Source organism: Bos taurus, chromosome 3 (assembly GCF_002263795.3).
Source record: "Bos taurus isolate L1 Dominette 01449 registration number 42190680 breed Hereford chromosome 3, ARS-UCD2.0, whole genome shotgun sequence".
NCBI classification, from domain to species: Eukaryota; Metazoa; Chordata; class Mammalia; order Artiodactyla; family Bovidae; genus Bos; species Bos taurus.
The window spans coordinates 31,659,933-31,676,100 of record NC_037330.1 but is presented as its reverse complement, the minus strand read 5'-3'; the positions used below and the strand labels follow the sequence as shown (position 1 = coordinate 31,676,100).

Here is a 16,168-nt window from a genome sequence, read left to right as displayed (position 1 = left end):
GCTGCGTGCGTGCGCGTTCTGGAGGCTCCGCCGCCGCTGCTCTCGAGGCCGCTACCGCCGCCGTCGCCGCGTAGAGCCGGAGCAGGAGCCACGGCCGAGAGGAGGGAGGAGGAGGAGGAGGAGGTGGAGGAGGTGCCGGACCGGGGGGGTGAGTGAGGGGCGGGGAGCCGGAGCCGGCCCCAGAGGGAGCGAGGGGCGCGGGTCGGACGAGTCCGGGCCGAGGCGGCTCCTGTCGCCGGTCAGTCCCCTGGCTCCCCCTTCCTCCTCCGTGTTCCCTCGGTGTCCGGGGCGGCGGCCCGGGGGCCTGGCCGGCGGGAGGGGCCAGGACTTGGGGAGGCCCGGCCGCCGCCACCGGGGCCGGAGCCAACCACGCCCGCGGACCGAGCCGGTCGACTGTGGCTGGGCCTGCGGGAGAGGGACGGGAGGGGCCCGGGCCGGGTGTGGGAGAGAAAGAGGACATTGTGTCCCCCACCCTCCAACTCCCCGAGGTGTCATGGCACAAGCCCATTTCCCTCTCCATCTCCCGGGACACTGTGCCCTCGCCCCTTGCTGCCTGAGAGAGGTACTAGATTGGACATCGCTTCATTTTTTTTCTTGCTTGTACCCTGACTAGTGTCAGCTCTTCTTTCAAACCCATTTCACCCTTTGAGGGGCACACGAAGAAGGGAGTTGGAGGGTTGGGTGAATTTTCTGACCTCGCTGGACTGCTGGAGAAGTGTGGGTAGACGGGAGCGGTGTCCTTTCTGTGTTCACTTGTCAGGGTTCGGGATCTCGCATTTCTTCATTCCCTAGCGCACAGAGCTGACATCTTTACACCCCACTCCACCTCTCAGCCCCTTTCCCGCCCTCTGTCCCCCGCGTCTTCCGTAGCATGCCATGTGTTCGTCTTTTCGGCGTGGCCTTTCTTGGGTCTCTGCTTCCTCCCTGAATTTTGTTAGGGAAGAGGTCACCGTGTGATTCTTGTTTTCCTTCAGGCTGGACTGGTAGGAGTGTCTTTTTGCCCCCTTATTCAGGAAGTTAAGGACGGTGTCCTCAGCTGAATTGTGTAATTTACTGCTATGGGGAAAAGATGAGGGGAAGACATCAACTCACAGGGCTAAGAAGCAGAGTTTAGGGGACCTTTGGACCTCTTGGAAAAAGAACTAGCGTTCAGGAGTCATTCCATTTTGGGAGGGAAGACCATTCTGTCACTGCTTTGAAGGAAGTGGGGTATAAAAAGAAAGGGAATAACAGGGCAGGAGGTTAATGGGTCACAGTCGTACAGGTGGCCACAGTTTTCTGTCTGCTGGGTTTGAAATGATTCTTTTTGTTTTTATCACAGTAAGAGTAAAGTATCAGCCTTTAGTTTTAACGTGAAGCTCCTACCTTCAAAAGCATGCTGAAGGGCAGTCTCAGAAGGGATGCTGCTGGAAACAGGATTTGGAAACTTTATTTTGGTTTCCTGTCACAGTGTGTGGGGGTGGGCACACGTGTGTGTAGTTTTTCTTTTCTTTTGATGTAACTGGTATCTGTGGATATTTTGACATAATAAGCACTAAATCAGGCCCTGAGCTCCTTTCTGTCTGTATTATGATTTCCTATACCACTTTCTGTTTGAAATTATATTTGTGTTCGCTGGATTTCTTTTTAGTCTGGTGTTTCAGTGAATCTTGTTTCCTATGTATTTTGAATTATGTACTACAAAATATGGTTAAGTGTAAGGTGCTCAAAATCACACCATGCCCGGCACATGGTAGGCACTTGGTATTTCTTGAATGAAATGTGTTATTGCAAAGATGTGTCTTGGTTTTATATATTTTCTATCCTTTGAGAGGTAGCTCAAATTAGATTTCACTTCACTTCCAACATACAAAATAGTAATTATTAACCTTTTCTGGGCCACTGATACCTTTGAGAATATAATGAAATGCACATATAGACTCTCTCCTCAGGAAAGAAGTAATAGACATTTAGGTACAGAATTTTACATCTTTAGGGACTGTCTGAAGCCAACCATGGGTGCTTGTCTTAAATGTAAACTCTGAGTATTATTCAATTCTATATTAAAAGTGTTCAGAAGCCTTTGTTCACTTTCTGTGTGACCTCAAGCATGAGTGTCTACCCTCACAGACTTATTTGGGTCTTTGGGAACAAGATTTTAAGACTGATTGTTATTAACAGTTTTATGGGAAAAGTTCTCATAATTCTAAACAAATGGCTTTGAGGGAGATAAGATTGTCATAGTCACTATTGACAGCTTAAAATCATAATCACGACTGACTTACATTTTTTGTTGTTTAAACTCCTTAGCAATATGATCACTAAAAAAGGTTCACAGATCATTTTTCCTATTCTCTCCCAAGTTTGTTTATATGCATGGTTTTTGGTGTAGTTAATAATTATTGTATCAGTATTCAGTATCTGTTTAACAAGTGCTTTTTAAACGCCTATTATGTGAATAAAACAAAGTCCTTGCTATCATGGAGTTTATATACTAATCAGGAGAGATGGGCCATAACCATATAAATACAGAATAAGTCCGATGGTAAGAAATATGCAGAAGAGTAAAGTGGGGTTAGAGGGTACAGAGAGTGGCAAGGAATGGTAGCCAGGGAAGACATGATGCTGGAGTAGAGACCTGAAGAAAGTGAGGAATTTATGCTCTCTAGGGGAAGAAGATAACAGGCAGAGACCACTCAGTGTACTTGGCCTTTTGGAGAAGGCCAGTAAGCAGGAGGGAAAATGAGAGAGCTTGAGATTAGAGAAGTGGCTGCGGCCACTGTAAAGCCTGTAGGCAGTGGTCAGAACTTTGAATTTTACTTTGAATGAAATGGGAAACCACTGGAGGGTTTTGGGTAGAAGAGAGAACTGTTCTGACTTAAGTCTATGGGAACTGTTCTGGCTGCTATGTGAAAATCAACTTGGGGAAGGCAGCAGGGAGTGGAAGCAGAAAGACCAATTAGGAGGTTAATGTTCATTTTAAACCTTTTTGCATGGTTGCAAAATAGTCTGTCTGCCTGTTCTTGGGCATATAGATAGTTTCCTTTACCCCTTATTGAAAATAACAATGAAACGAACACTTTTGTGTATGCAACATTTTCTTTCTTTTTTAATATTTCCTTGGAATTGATTTCCAGAAGGACTACTGAATCAAAGTATATAAATATACTTGTCTTCTTGGTGTATCTATTAATTCCTTCAGAGAGTAGTTTGTACTAAAGTGACAGCCACAGTTGTTGATCTGAAGTTTCATGCAATGTTACTTGAGTGAATATTATTTAATACTTAAACAATTTGAATTATAAAAAGAGACCTTTTAGATCATTAGGTTGAATTTTCCAGTAGCTCACATGAGTTCATAACGTTCGTTCAACTCTCTAACATTTTAATAACAGGGTGCTAATTGTTGGGGATAACAGTTGGATTAGACAGGGTCTCTGCCCTCAGGAAGTTTTATATTATGTCATAATTTGTGATCTCATAGTTAAATAACTTAAAATCTTGTCAGTGTTTACTATTACTCAAGAACTTTGTTAGTATATGGTTGGTGGTCTTTTATAAAGAATAGATATCCCAGTCAAGTACCTAATTTTTCATATTAGTTCTTTTTTTCTTATAAAAGGACTTTTCAATGGTATCAGCGATTAGGTTAATTTCTGTTTTGTATGTCTTTAGAATCTTAAATCTCTGATAGCCTCTGTTTTGTTCTTTGCAGTAAATTATGCAACTAGCACTTAGTTGAGGACTCTCACAGTTGAATTTTTAAATTGTTGTAATTCTTTGTAAGTTATTCAAAACACAGAGACTATTGTTTCTGTTAAGTCAACATTGCCTCTTTGAAATTTTATTTAGATTATGAGGAAGGATGATATCAGTCTGTTTTAATAGAATTATACCATTGTGATGGCATTGCTCAGCATTTCTAATTCAGAAGTCTAAAAGGCTTGATTTGACATGAGCAGAAACTCCAGCATCTATAAAGTGAGTGGGCTGAGCCAATGGAGTTTACCTGCAAGCACCGAGCACTGTGTCTCACACGTGCTAGGGACCCAGCAAATGTCCATTGAACCTCATATAACCTCTAAGCTCCCAGTTCTAAAATTCTCATTTTAGAAGGTCAATAGAAATATCTTGTATAAAGCATTTATATCTTAATGTTGTGGTAAGTTTAAAATTGTGAACATAAACTTACTTCCTCCTAATGTTCCTTTCAAATTGAACTCATCAATTTTAAAAAGAGTTATAGCATATTGCCAAGTATTTTCTGCTCGTTCTGATGTCATATACTGCTATATGACTTAATGCCAAATTCATATCTTATGGAAATGATTACTGTTTAAAATAAAAATACTTAAGCTTTCTTATGTTACTGAGACAGATGAAGGGTCCATTTTTTTCCCTTTTGTTTGTGTCTGAAATTTGGAGATTACAAATGGTAGTTTTTTGTGCTTTTCACTTTCATATACAGAGAAAGTATTGGCCATTTTACATGTTGAATTTTTGTAATAGTGGTTATGAGTATGCAATGAAGGTTCACACATGCTCTCTCCAATCCTGTTTGCATTCAATTTTGAGATGACTGATTAAGAAAGTAGTTTGTTTCAGAGTTAAAAGATCCAGATTAGTATTGAACCTATAAATTTAGTTTATCACAGTGTTCTGATCCATTAAGCAGTTCAGCAGAGAACTGTGCCCTGCTCTCATTTCCACTTGAAAATAGGCCTTTTAGAGGTAAAAGGTGCAAAGGAAATTGTGTATGATGGTTAAGGTGGAGTTGAGATAGTATACTTTTGTTAAATGGTCTAAAAACCATCCTTTTATTATAATTTTTCAGAAGTACATGATATACACATGGAGGATTAAATATGTTCTATGAAATTATTTTCAATTATTAGACTAATAGCTTTTTTTTAAAGTTCTAATGACTTATTTAGGCTGTATAAATTTAGATTAGATAAATCTGGAAAAGAAGATTTCTTTGCATATCCAGTTTTTCCAGGGATAGAGATAGTTTCCTATCTCCACCCTATTTATTTAGTTCACATTGATAGAGAGTGGTTCAAAGTGTGGAATGGTAAAATTAACCAAATTTAGGATTAAATGCATAATTCTTTGTTTGGTTTCAGAATATATTTAAATTAGGCTATATCTCATAAGGATAGGAATGTACTAAACTACACTAAGTCCATTCTAAAGGAGATCAGCCCTGGGTGTTCTTTGGAAGGAATGATGCTAAAGCTGAAACTCCAGTACTTTGGCCACCTCATGTGAAGAGTTGACTCATTGGAAAAGACTCTGATGCTGGGAGGGATTGGGGGCAGGAGGAGAAGGGGACGACAGAGGATGAGATGGCTGGATGGCATCACTGACTCAATGGACACTGTGTGTGTTCACTCACACAGTCTGAGTGAACTCTGGGAGATGGTGATGGACAGGGAGGCCTGGCGTGCTGCGATTCATGGGGTCGCAAAGAGTCAGACACAACTGAGTGACTGAACTGAACTGAACTGAAACTACACATAACTGATAAAAGACACTGTTGGATTAATTAAAGCTTGAGATGACTTTGAATCCACAAGTACATATGTATGCCTGTAACATGCATGGTTGTTTGCAGTGCTATGTTATACTCACTCAGAACTGTAGCTTAGTTATCAGTGACAAAAGTATAAAGTTGAAGAGACACAAAAAACTGGGTACAGTTCTATTCCAGTTTTTAGACTCACACTGTCCCAAGTACAGTTGCATTCCACCAAGTTGAAGAGTTCCCTTTTCTCCACACCCTCTCCAGCATTTAATTTTAGACTTGGATCGAGCCATCTGACTGGTGTGAAATGGTACCTCATAGTGGTTTTGATTTGCATTTCTCTGATAATGAGTGATGTTGAGCATCTTTTCATGTGTTTATTAGCCATCTGTAGGTCTTTTTTGGAGAAATGTCTATTTAGTTCTTTGGCCCATTTTTTGATTGGGTCGTTTATTTTTCTGGAGTTGAGCTGTAGGAGTTGCTTGTATATTTTTGAGATTAGTTGTTTGTCGGTTGCTTCATTTGCTATTATTTTCTCCCATTCTGAAGGCTGTCTTTTCACCTTGCTAATAGTTTCCTTTGAAGTGCAGAAGCTTTTAAGGTTAATTAGGTCCCATTTGTTTATTTTTGCTTTTATTTCCATTATTCTGGGAGGTGGGTCATAGAGGATCCTGCTGTGATATATGTCGGCAATCCCACTGCTGGGCATACACACTGAGAAAACCAGAAGGGAAAGAGACACGTGTACCCCAATGTTCATCGCAGCACTGTTTATAATAGCCAAGACATGGAAGCAACCTAGATGTCCATCAGCAGATGAATGGATAAGAAAGCTGTGGTACATATACACAATGGAGTATTACTCAGCCATTAAAAAGAATACATTTGAATCAGTTCTAATGAGGTGGATGAAACTGGAGCCTATTATACAGAGTGAAGTAAGCCAGAAGGAAAAACATAAATACAGTATACTAACGCATATATATGGAATTTAGAAAGATGGTAACAATAACCCAGTGTACGAGACAGCAAAAGAGACACTGATGTATAGAACAGTCTTATGGACTCTGTGGGAGAGGGAGAGGGTGGGAAGATTTGGGAGAATGGCAATGAAACATGTAAAATATCATGTAGGAAACGAGTTGCCAGTCCAGATTTGATGCATGATGCTGGATGCTTGGGGCTGGTGTACTGGGACGGCCCAGAGGGATGGTATGGGGAGGGAGGAGGGAGGAGGGTTCGGGATGGGGAACACATGTATACCTGTGGCGGATTCATTTTGATATTTGGCAAAACTAATACAATTATGTAAAGTTTAAAAATAAAATAAAATTAGAGGAAAAAAAAAAAAAAAAAAAAAAAAAAAAAAAAAAACTGGGTACAACTGTTTCTTTGGACAAAGCCCAGATGCCACTTATATAAGATTCTAAGTAATAGTAGGAATTCGTATTGCAGACTGAACATTTCAGATCTGTCAAATGTGTGATCCAGAGAGTAAATTCATTCACTATTTTTCGTGATATTTTTAAATTCATAGTCATTCTGTTCTAGACAAGTATTGTATAGAATATTAAGCAAGCAACCATAACTTAATTATTTTAGCAGCTGACATTTAACACTAATCTTTGGGTTTTATGTAGTTTTCAGTGTCTATCCCAAATCACTGATGTCTTTTAAACTACCTTTTAAATTTCATTGTGTAGTTGTGGAAATATTGCATAATTTCATTAATAGATTTCAGATTCAGTCATTGAACAGATGTGTGAGTGACCCAGTATTAGGCTGTTTGATGGAAACGGAGACGTGGGGATGTAATTTCTACTCTAAGGAATTTATTATAGTCTAGTAATTTATTTTGTTTGCCAGAACCTGACATATGTTTTATAAATAAATGTTGTGTTTTCATGATTGAGTAAAAATAGAACAATACTCATTTTCTAAGTAAAATCTTTGTGATATTTTAATTCTCTTTCAGTTGCTAACAACTATTTCTGTAGTCTTATTTTCTAACAGCTTTTTAGTATTTGAGCAAACCAGACTCCCATTGGTTAAAGTATATAGTAAAATAAGAATTGCTTGTTCAACTACCTATTTTACTTCAGTTGGTCTTTTTTTTTCCAAATTGCTTTTCTGCATATACGCTACATTGTAGGTAAGTTTTTTCCTGGTTCAGCTAACAGTTTTAATTCTGATGTTTAATGTGAGACATTTTGGAGGGTTTTTTTTTTTTTGGAAGGACAGCTTAATATTTTTTCTACAATGATTAAAATCATCCTGTGCCACTGAAGTGAGCTATCCACTAAAATAAAAGATAGTAGTCAAATGCATCAGTGTGCATTTTTAGTGATGTTGTTGGTAGTTTGCCAGCTTTATTTTCAAGTTCCTCCCAGACCTAACTGTGATGTGCTTATAAGGCAACAGCAGTATATTTAGTCAATTTGTGAAATGAGAATAGTTTTTCTGGTTTTTCCATTTTGCATGTTTTGAGTTAGGATTAATTGGACATTTATTATCCTCAATAGGCATACAGTAAAACAGTTCATTTAACTGTGGTGCTTTCTGCTGGAGTATTGGCTGACTTTTAGATAGCCTTGTGTGATTTCATGAGTACTACGGAGTTTTGGATGACATTCTTTATACAGTCTAAAAGTACAAGTAAGCCTAATAAAAGCTGGAAGGAAAACAAGTTTGATGCTTTCTTTGCAGTAGGAAGTGTAGTTTCTACTCCATGCAATATGCCCTTGTTTGTTTCAGGGCCATATTTCAGAGGTTGCTGCTGCTAAGTCACTTCAGTTGTGTCTCAACTCTGTGTGACCCCATAGACGGCAGCCCACCAGGCTCCCCCGTCCCTGGGATTCTCCAGGCAAGAACACTGGAGTGGGTTGCCATTTCCTTCCCCAGTGCTTAAAAGTGAAAAGTGAAAGTGAAGTTGCTCAGTTGTGTCCGACCCTCAGCAACCCCATGGACTTCAGCCTACCAGGCTCCTCCATCCATGGGATTCTCCAGGCAAGAGTACTGGAGTGGGGTGCCATTGCCTTCTCCGATATTTCAGGGTTATAACTGCTTAAACCTTTTTTCTTGTTTAAGCTAATTCATGTTCATTGTGGTGGCAAATTTTGAAAAGAGCGTAAATGTAAAGAAGAAATTGAAGATTACCCATAAACCTATCGCCCAGAGATAATTTCTACAAACATTTCGATTTACGTTTTTTTAGTTCTCCTTTCTTACTTCTTTTCAATTAAAAAAAAAAAAAAAAAAACCTCTGAAATTATACTTCTGTAAATGTGGTTTTGCCCCTGCTTTTATCTCTGAACAGGTTATTGTTCTCCTAGTGTGGGACTCTTAGGTTGATCTTTATAATACTACTATTTTAAATAACACTGGGACAGACATTTTTGTACATTTATCCTTGATTGCATCTCTCTTTTTTTTTTTTTTTTCTAATTTTCCTTTAGGGTAGATTCCCAGAAGTGGAATAACTGGATCAAAGGGTGGTTACCCTGTGTATGAACGTGTGTCTCTCTGCACCTTAAATGGCATTGAGTAGGTCAGTTTTTACAATCTTTGCCAACTTGAAAGATACCAGTTACAGTTCTTGGGTGGTGATCCCAAAATCCTCATATTATTAATAATCTGTAAAAACATCAAAGGGTATGATTATTAATTTGTAGTCATCTTTGAAAAAGTTTCTTAGAATGAATTTCTTTGAAAATATTTTAGTAAAAGTAATCTTTGTGACAAAAAAGATGTTCCTTGACATTACAGTTTCAGTATTCTTCTTCTCTTCAAAAAAAATAGTATTTAATCTTCTCCCTTTACTAAAATAACAGACATGATAAGGCTTATTTTATAGTGTGTAGTAAGTAGAAATATGTAAAACTAAATTATTTCAGATAGAGAAGAGGGATAGTCACATGATTCAGACTTAAAAAAAAACCCTCAAACTACACAACTTAGTGTTTAGAGCAATAGCTGTAGAGTTAAGCAGCCTGTGTTGAAATCCTTGCTTTGCCACTTACTCAGTGTATGATTTGAGGCAACTTACTGAGTATACAGTTTGAGGATAACTACTAAATATATAGTTTGATGTTTTTGAGCTTTGGGTTTCTCATCTGTAAAAGGAGAATAATAATACCTACTTTATAGGATTGTTGAGAGGACTGGAAATACTGTTTAAGACTGCTGAGCACATAGTAGGCATTTAATAAAAGCTGGCAGTTGTTGGCTTTGAAAATTTGGGGCCAGTTTTGCTGGGCGGGGCAGAACATATCTTTTGTATGTGTCCTTATTTACATAAATAAATGCAGAGATGCAAAGGGGCCTTAAGCAGTGGCAGCTGAGAGGGAGTGGTGAACATTCTTTGTGTGGTAGGAATGACATGAGCCAAGATAGAAAGTTCAGGACAAGTTGGAGGACAGAAGATTGATTTGACAGAAGCCTAGGCGTGTATAATTAGAAAATAATGGCAGTAAGGGCATCAAGATTGATCGGGACTATGGAAGTCATCGAGTGCTAGGTTGAGAAGTATAGGCTTTATGCGGGAGCACAGGAAGTTTTGATATGAGGAATGAGATCCTATCAGAGCATTCATCTTTTGAAAATGAATCTAGATGCAGAGTACAGAATGAATTGAGGAAGAAAGAGACTGAAGACAGGGAGACTGGTTTAAACACACAGGAGCATTTAATCTCCTTTTACTAAAATAAACATGAGAGGTAAGCCAAGATCTGAGAGTTTAACAGAAAACAAGAGGAAAGGTTTGGGGGGGTGTTGCTGGGAATCAACCATTGTGAAGATCTCTAGATCTTCAGATATATCCAGTTTGGAGATGAAACTCAAAAGAGTCTGAGTCTAATGAATAGGCTATATAGAGTTAGGTGTGTAACCTCTGAGAGAAAATAGGACCCTGGTTGTACGCTGTGTTCGTTGCTGAGTTTTTTAAAAAAATTGATCGGTAAAAGATTCCTGTTTTTTAATCAGTAAAAAGCATATGTTTATGCTATTTCTTTGATAAATATATAGTCTCCTACAGAAATTTACTTATCTAGCATTTTGAGTTCTTAGCTAACAGAGAATCCTCACTTTTAGACATATTTCTGGAGAAGACGATGGCACCCCACTCCAGTACTCTTGCCTGGAAAATCCCATGGACGGGGGAGCCTGGTGGGCTGCCGTCTATGGGGTCGCACAGAGTCGGACACGACTGACACGACTTAGCAGCAGCAGCTGGCGATATTATCTTAAAATAGGGCTTCCATGGTGGCTCAGATGATAGAAAGTCTGCCTGCAGTGTGGGAGATCTGGGTTTGATCCCTGGGTTGGGAAGATGAAGGAAATGGCAACCCACTCCAGTATTATTATTGCCTGGAGAATTCCATGGACAAAGGAGCCTGGCAGGTTACATAGTCTGTGGGGTTGCAAAGAGTATGACACAATTGAGCAACTTCACTTTCTTTCTATCTTAAAATACTTAACTGTAAGGTAAAATTCTCCTATATGTGGTTTTCCAGCTTTCATGAATGTAACTGGACTTTAGAAACATCAGTTTTGTGAGCAGAAGTGATGAAAAGTGAAGTATAGCTTCTTATTAAGCGGCTTATAATGTTGAAGACAGTGAAATATGGAACAGCAAAAAATAGGAAATTAAGTACATGATCTTTAGAAAAAATAACACTTTCAGTACTTTTTAATTAAAAAAAAAAGAGCAAATGCCATTCTTAGCCATTCTGGTACCTGCTTCTAGCTCTATGCTAGCTGTGCTTTCCACTTGGTTGAATACTGTGTAAGCAAGTTAGCCTAAAGATTGATATTAATATTTCTTTTTGACTGAGAGGTGAACTCACATGAGCTGTGAATTATCTGCTTACTGTCTCCTTTTATGTTACCAGTTGGGAAAAGAAGCAACCTCCAATTTTAAAAAAGTAAATACAGGTTTGTGTTACATTCAGGGTGTTTGCATTTTTAAACCATTGAGTTTTATACCTTTTCTTAATGTTTCTTTTAGTTTCCAAATATTTTCTAAACTCAGAAATAAACTCATTATTATTTTTATTCACATCTCTCCACTTTACAAGTATCCTTGAAAATATTTTTAAATTAATAAGCAAATGTAGCATATAGTATTGGGGATTATATGTTTGTTTGTTTGTTTGTTTGTTTCCACAAACACTTGCTTTTCTCATATAAGCCCAGGTCTGGTGAACTGTGTGATTATTTCTTTTACTAGAGACCTCAGATGGTCAAAGCAGGGATTTAATGTCTCAAGCTATAATATTCCAGTTGACTCTGTTTTGAATTGATTTGAAGATATTTATGTTTGTCAACCAAAATCAGAACTACAGTGATTTTCCTCAGACTGATCCCTCTTTTCCTTCCTTCCTTCTCTTCTGTCATAGCTGAGAACAGGATCTTCCCTGATTTGGGCCGTGCTGACACTGTCACTGTGATGTCAGCTATGGCTTCCCAGTCTGTACTTCTTACATTCTTAGAAGCATTCTTGCTTCTTGGCAGGAAAAATGTTATTAGATTGAGTGGCTAGCAGCTCATGGTATATTATTATAAGAAAAGTCAGTTTTAAACGTCAGACTGCAATAAAGCTAAAATTAAAAAAAGAAAATTTACTGAGTTTTTGCATGAGGTGACCTATGAGGTGTGTGAAACATGAATAGATTTGCATATTTTTCTATCCCAAAGGATTGTCATAAAAGAAAATAAAGCCCACTGGTTGAATATTGTGTACATTTCTTACTCTTTTTTTAATCAAAAGAACATTATTTCTTATTCCTTTTGAATGAGCAGTTTTAAATGCTAAATAAGTTCTTAACAAAGAAATCATAGACCTTCCCCAGAATAATCTTAAACAGTTTGGCTGGTTAGCCAACAAATATTTATTGAGTGATTATTGGTTACCTGGTACTATTTTAGGAACTGGAGATAGGGCAATGAGTAGACTGGTCATGTGGAATTCTTTATACCAGTGGGGTTTGGTGGTTTTGGAGAGAAACAGTAAATAAATAAATAAGTGAACAGATAATTTAAGAGGTCACAGATGCTATGAAGAAGCCATAACAAGAAGAAATGATACTGATGTAAGGGTTTAGATTGAGTGCTGAGGAAAAAATTCCCTGATGATATTTATTCTGATACCTCAGTCACATAAAGCCAGACATGTGATGATCCGCAAGAAAAGTTAACCAGACAAGAGGGCCAGTTGGTGTAAAAGCCCTAAAGTAGGAAGCAGCTAGTCATGACTGACGAGTGGTAAGCTGAGGGGAGACTGCTAGATGAAGTTGGCAAGGGACAGATCACATAAATCTCTGGTGAAGGGTTTGGATTTTGTTTTTATAAAAACAAAGGAAGTTCACAGGATAGCACTACCTACCTTTATAGATAAATATGTACAACTTTTGATTTTGAAGATGGGGTTACTAATGAATCTGGCTGAAACAAATTTGCAGGGTAACCAGTATTTTTCCAGATGCAGAAAATCACTAACTTATACATAAATTGTGTTTCCCCCAGGGGTCTGCAGAAATAAGAATCAGTTCAGTTCAGTTCAGTTGCTCAGTCGTGTCCGACTCTTTGCGACCCCATGAATTGCAGCACGCCAGGCCTCCCTGTCCATCACCAACTCCCGGAGTTCACCCAGACTCACGTCCATCGAGTCAATGATGCCATCCAGCCATCTCATCCTCTGTCGTTCCCTTCTCCTCCTGCCCCCAATCCCTCCCAGCATCAGAGTCTTTTCCAATGAGTCAGCTCTTCGCATGAGGTGGCCAGAGTACTGGAGTTTCAGCTTTAGCATCATTCCTTCCAAAGATTTTTAATGCTGCAAAAAGCCTAGTATTTGCTCTCAGTAGACTTATACAGGTGAAATACTATGTATCTTTGGCCAGTAATTATATTAACTCAAATCTTTGGGACTAATCGCCACACTATCCTTACCATATAGTGCGGTGATTTGCAGGCTGTTAATGAAATGAAACATTGTGCTTATGCCTCAGGAACCCAGCATTGAGTTTCATTAGTTTTTATGTCTTTGACAGTTTGAGGGTTCTTATTAGCCATTATATATCTGGTTAATAAAATATCAGTGCATTTGATAGACAAAAGTCTTTGAAGACCTGGAATCTGTGGAGAATAAAAGATTTTTCATAGTTAGGTTGAGAACTACTGATAAATGTCCCAATCTCTAGAGAGACTTATAAGGAAAAGGGAACTTTTTTTTTTGGGGGAAGGTAAAGCCCTTACATCCCATTTCTTCTGCATATCAAATCTGTGAAATAAGTGTTGTTCATTTTTTGAAGATGATGAAACCCAAAGTAATTATATATATGAAAATTCACAAACTCTTTTTAAAAATTTTTATTTGTTTTTGGCTGCACTGGGTCTTCATTGTTGCATGCTGGCTTTCTCTAATTGCGGCAAGTGGGAGCTACTCTTCTTTGGGGTGCACAGGCTTCTCATTGGGGTAGCTTCTCTTCTTGCAGAGCATGGGCTCTAGGTGTTCAGGATTCAGAGTTGTGGCATGCAGGCTCAGTATTTGTGGCCGGTGGGCTCTAGAGTGCGGGCTCAGTAGCTGTGCATGGGCTTAGTTTCTCCACAGCACGTGGAATCTTCCCAAACCAGAGATCACACCCATGTCCCATGTACTTGAAGGTTGATTCTTATCTACTGTGCCACCACAGAAGTCCCACAAACTCTTAATTGTGGAGGATAATGTTGACAGCAAACTTTCAGAAGAAAGAATTGCTGCAATACGAAGCACAAAATAAGAGGCCGGTAAATCTTTGTGTTTTGCTTGTATGCAAACATGAATGAATGAGTAGGCGAATGACAGAAGACTGCCTCTCTCCCTCTAATCTTCAGTGCAGCACTCTCTTTTTCTTCTAGATGAGTCTAGAAAACTCTTCAGAAATAATTGACTTCACCTATGTTTTTCCTCTGCAAAACTCTTACTTCCCCATAAGGCTTAAATTGCTTAAAATAAATCACACATTAAAAATTCTAAGGAGAGAAATAAAGACCAGAAACCCAGAAAGTGTAATTTTCACTAAGATTTTGACTACTCAAGTAGTCCCTGATGTTTTCAGCTTAAAGGAAATTTGCTCTAGATCTTTCCATTTGTATTCAGGATATCATCATCTTTTGGTTCTGTTTGTATCACTTAAATTTTAACTGTTTAAAAGCTTAGTTTTTTGAAATGAACAACAGTAATCAAACTGTTTATGCAGCCAACATGTGTTGTTCATCTAATCTCTGTTTCATGGTGGGGGAAGTATGTGTGTATTTCTGTCTTCTGCTAGTATATCATTGGAGAAGGAACTGGCAACCCACTCCAGTGTTCTTGCCTGGAAAATCCTATGGACAGAGGAGCCTGGTGGGCTACAGTCCATGGGGTCTTAAAGAGTCGGACACGACTGAGTGACTAAACCACCACCACCACTAGTATATCATAGTGTGTGATTTGTTCAGAAATATGATCCAGTAATTTGGGGGCAGTTAATGGTTAGTAGGGTTAAAAAAATTACATAATGGGACTTTTTTCTCCAACTGATATTAATACTCAGGCAGAACAGCAGTATGAGATCTAACCTTTCAAAAGTTTCTAACCTCTCAAATAAATTAATATCTTATTTAATTAAGTTTAGAGTACATTTAAATGATCTCACACACTAGTAAAGTAATGTTCAAAATTCTCCAAGCCAGGCTTCAACAGTACGTGAACCATGAACTTCTACATGTTCAAACTGGATTTAAGACAGCCTTCAGAATGGGAGAAAATAATAGCAAATGAAGCAACCGACAAACAACTAATCTCAAAAATATACAAGCAACTCCTACAGCTCAACTCCAGAAAAATAAATGACCCAATCAAAAAATGGGCCAAAGATCTAAATAGACATTTCTCCAAAGAAGACATACAGATGGCTAACAAACACATGAAAAGATGCTCAACATCACTCATTATCAGAGAAATGCAAATCAAAACCACTATGAAGTACCATTTCACACCAGTCAGAATGGCTGCGATCCAAAAGTCTACAAATAATAAATGCTGGAGAGGGTGTGGAGAAAAGGGAACCCTCTTACACTGTTGGTGGGAATGCAAACTAGTACAGCCACTATGGAGAACAGTGTGGAAATTCCTTAAAAATCTGGAAATAGAACTGCCTTATGATCCAGCAATCCCACTGCTGGGCATACACACTGAGGAAACCAGAAGGGAAAGAGACACGTGTACCCCAATGTTCATCGCAGCACTGTTTATAATAGCCAGGACATGGAAGCAACCTAGATGTCCATCAGCAGATGAATGGATAAGACAGCTGTGGTACATATACACAATGGAGTATTACTCAGCCATTAAAAAGAATACATTTGAATCAGTTCTAATGAGGTGGATGAAACTGGAGCCTATTATACAGAGTGAAGTAAGCCAGAAGGAAAAACACCAATACAGTATACTAACACATATATATGGAATTTAGAAAGATGGTAATGATAACCCTGTATACGAGACAGCAAAAGAGACACTGATGTATAGAACAGGCTTATGGACTCTGTGGGAGAGGGAGAGGGTGGGAAGATTTGGGAGAATGGCATTGAAACATGTGAAATGTCATGTATGAAACGAGATGCCAGTCCAGGTTCAATGCACGA

The 16,168-nt window shown here is 38.7% G+C and overlaps 1 protein-coding gene across 4 annotated transcripts in view; it reads left to right on the top strand.

Annotated features, from left to right (window-relative positions):
- Window positions 1-20: 20 nt before the first annotated feature.
- The window catches only part of RAP1A (RAP1A, member of RAS oncogene family), an 87,975-nt gene continuing 71,827 nt past the window's right edge, over window positions 21-16,168 (top strand). For 2 of the 4 annotated variants that reach the window (XM_010803154.3, XM_059881663.1), the window contains exon 1: window positions 21-148. The gene's annotated coding sequence lies outside the window, so the exon portion shown is untranslated. Of the gene's footprint in view, window positions 149-174; window positions 239-16,168 lie in introns of those variants that run through there. The other 2 variants (NM_174448.5, XM_024984713.2) reach the window with 2 other exon arrangements.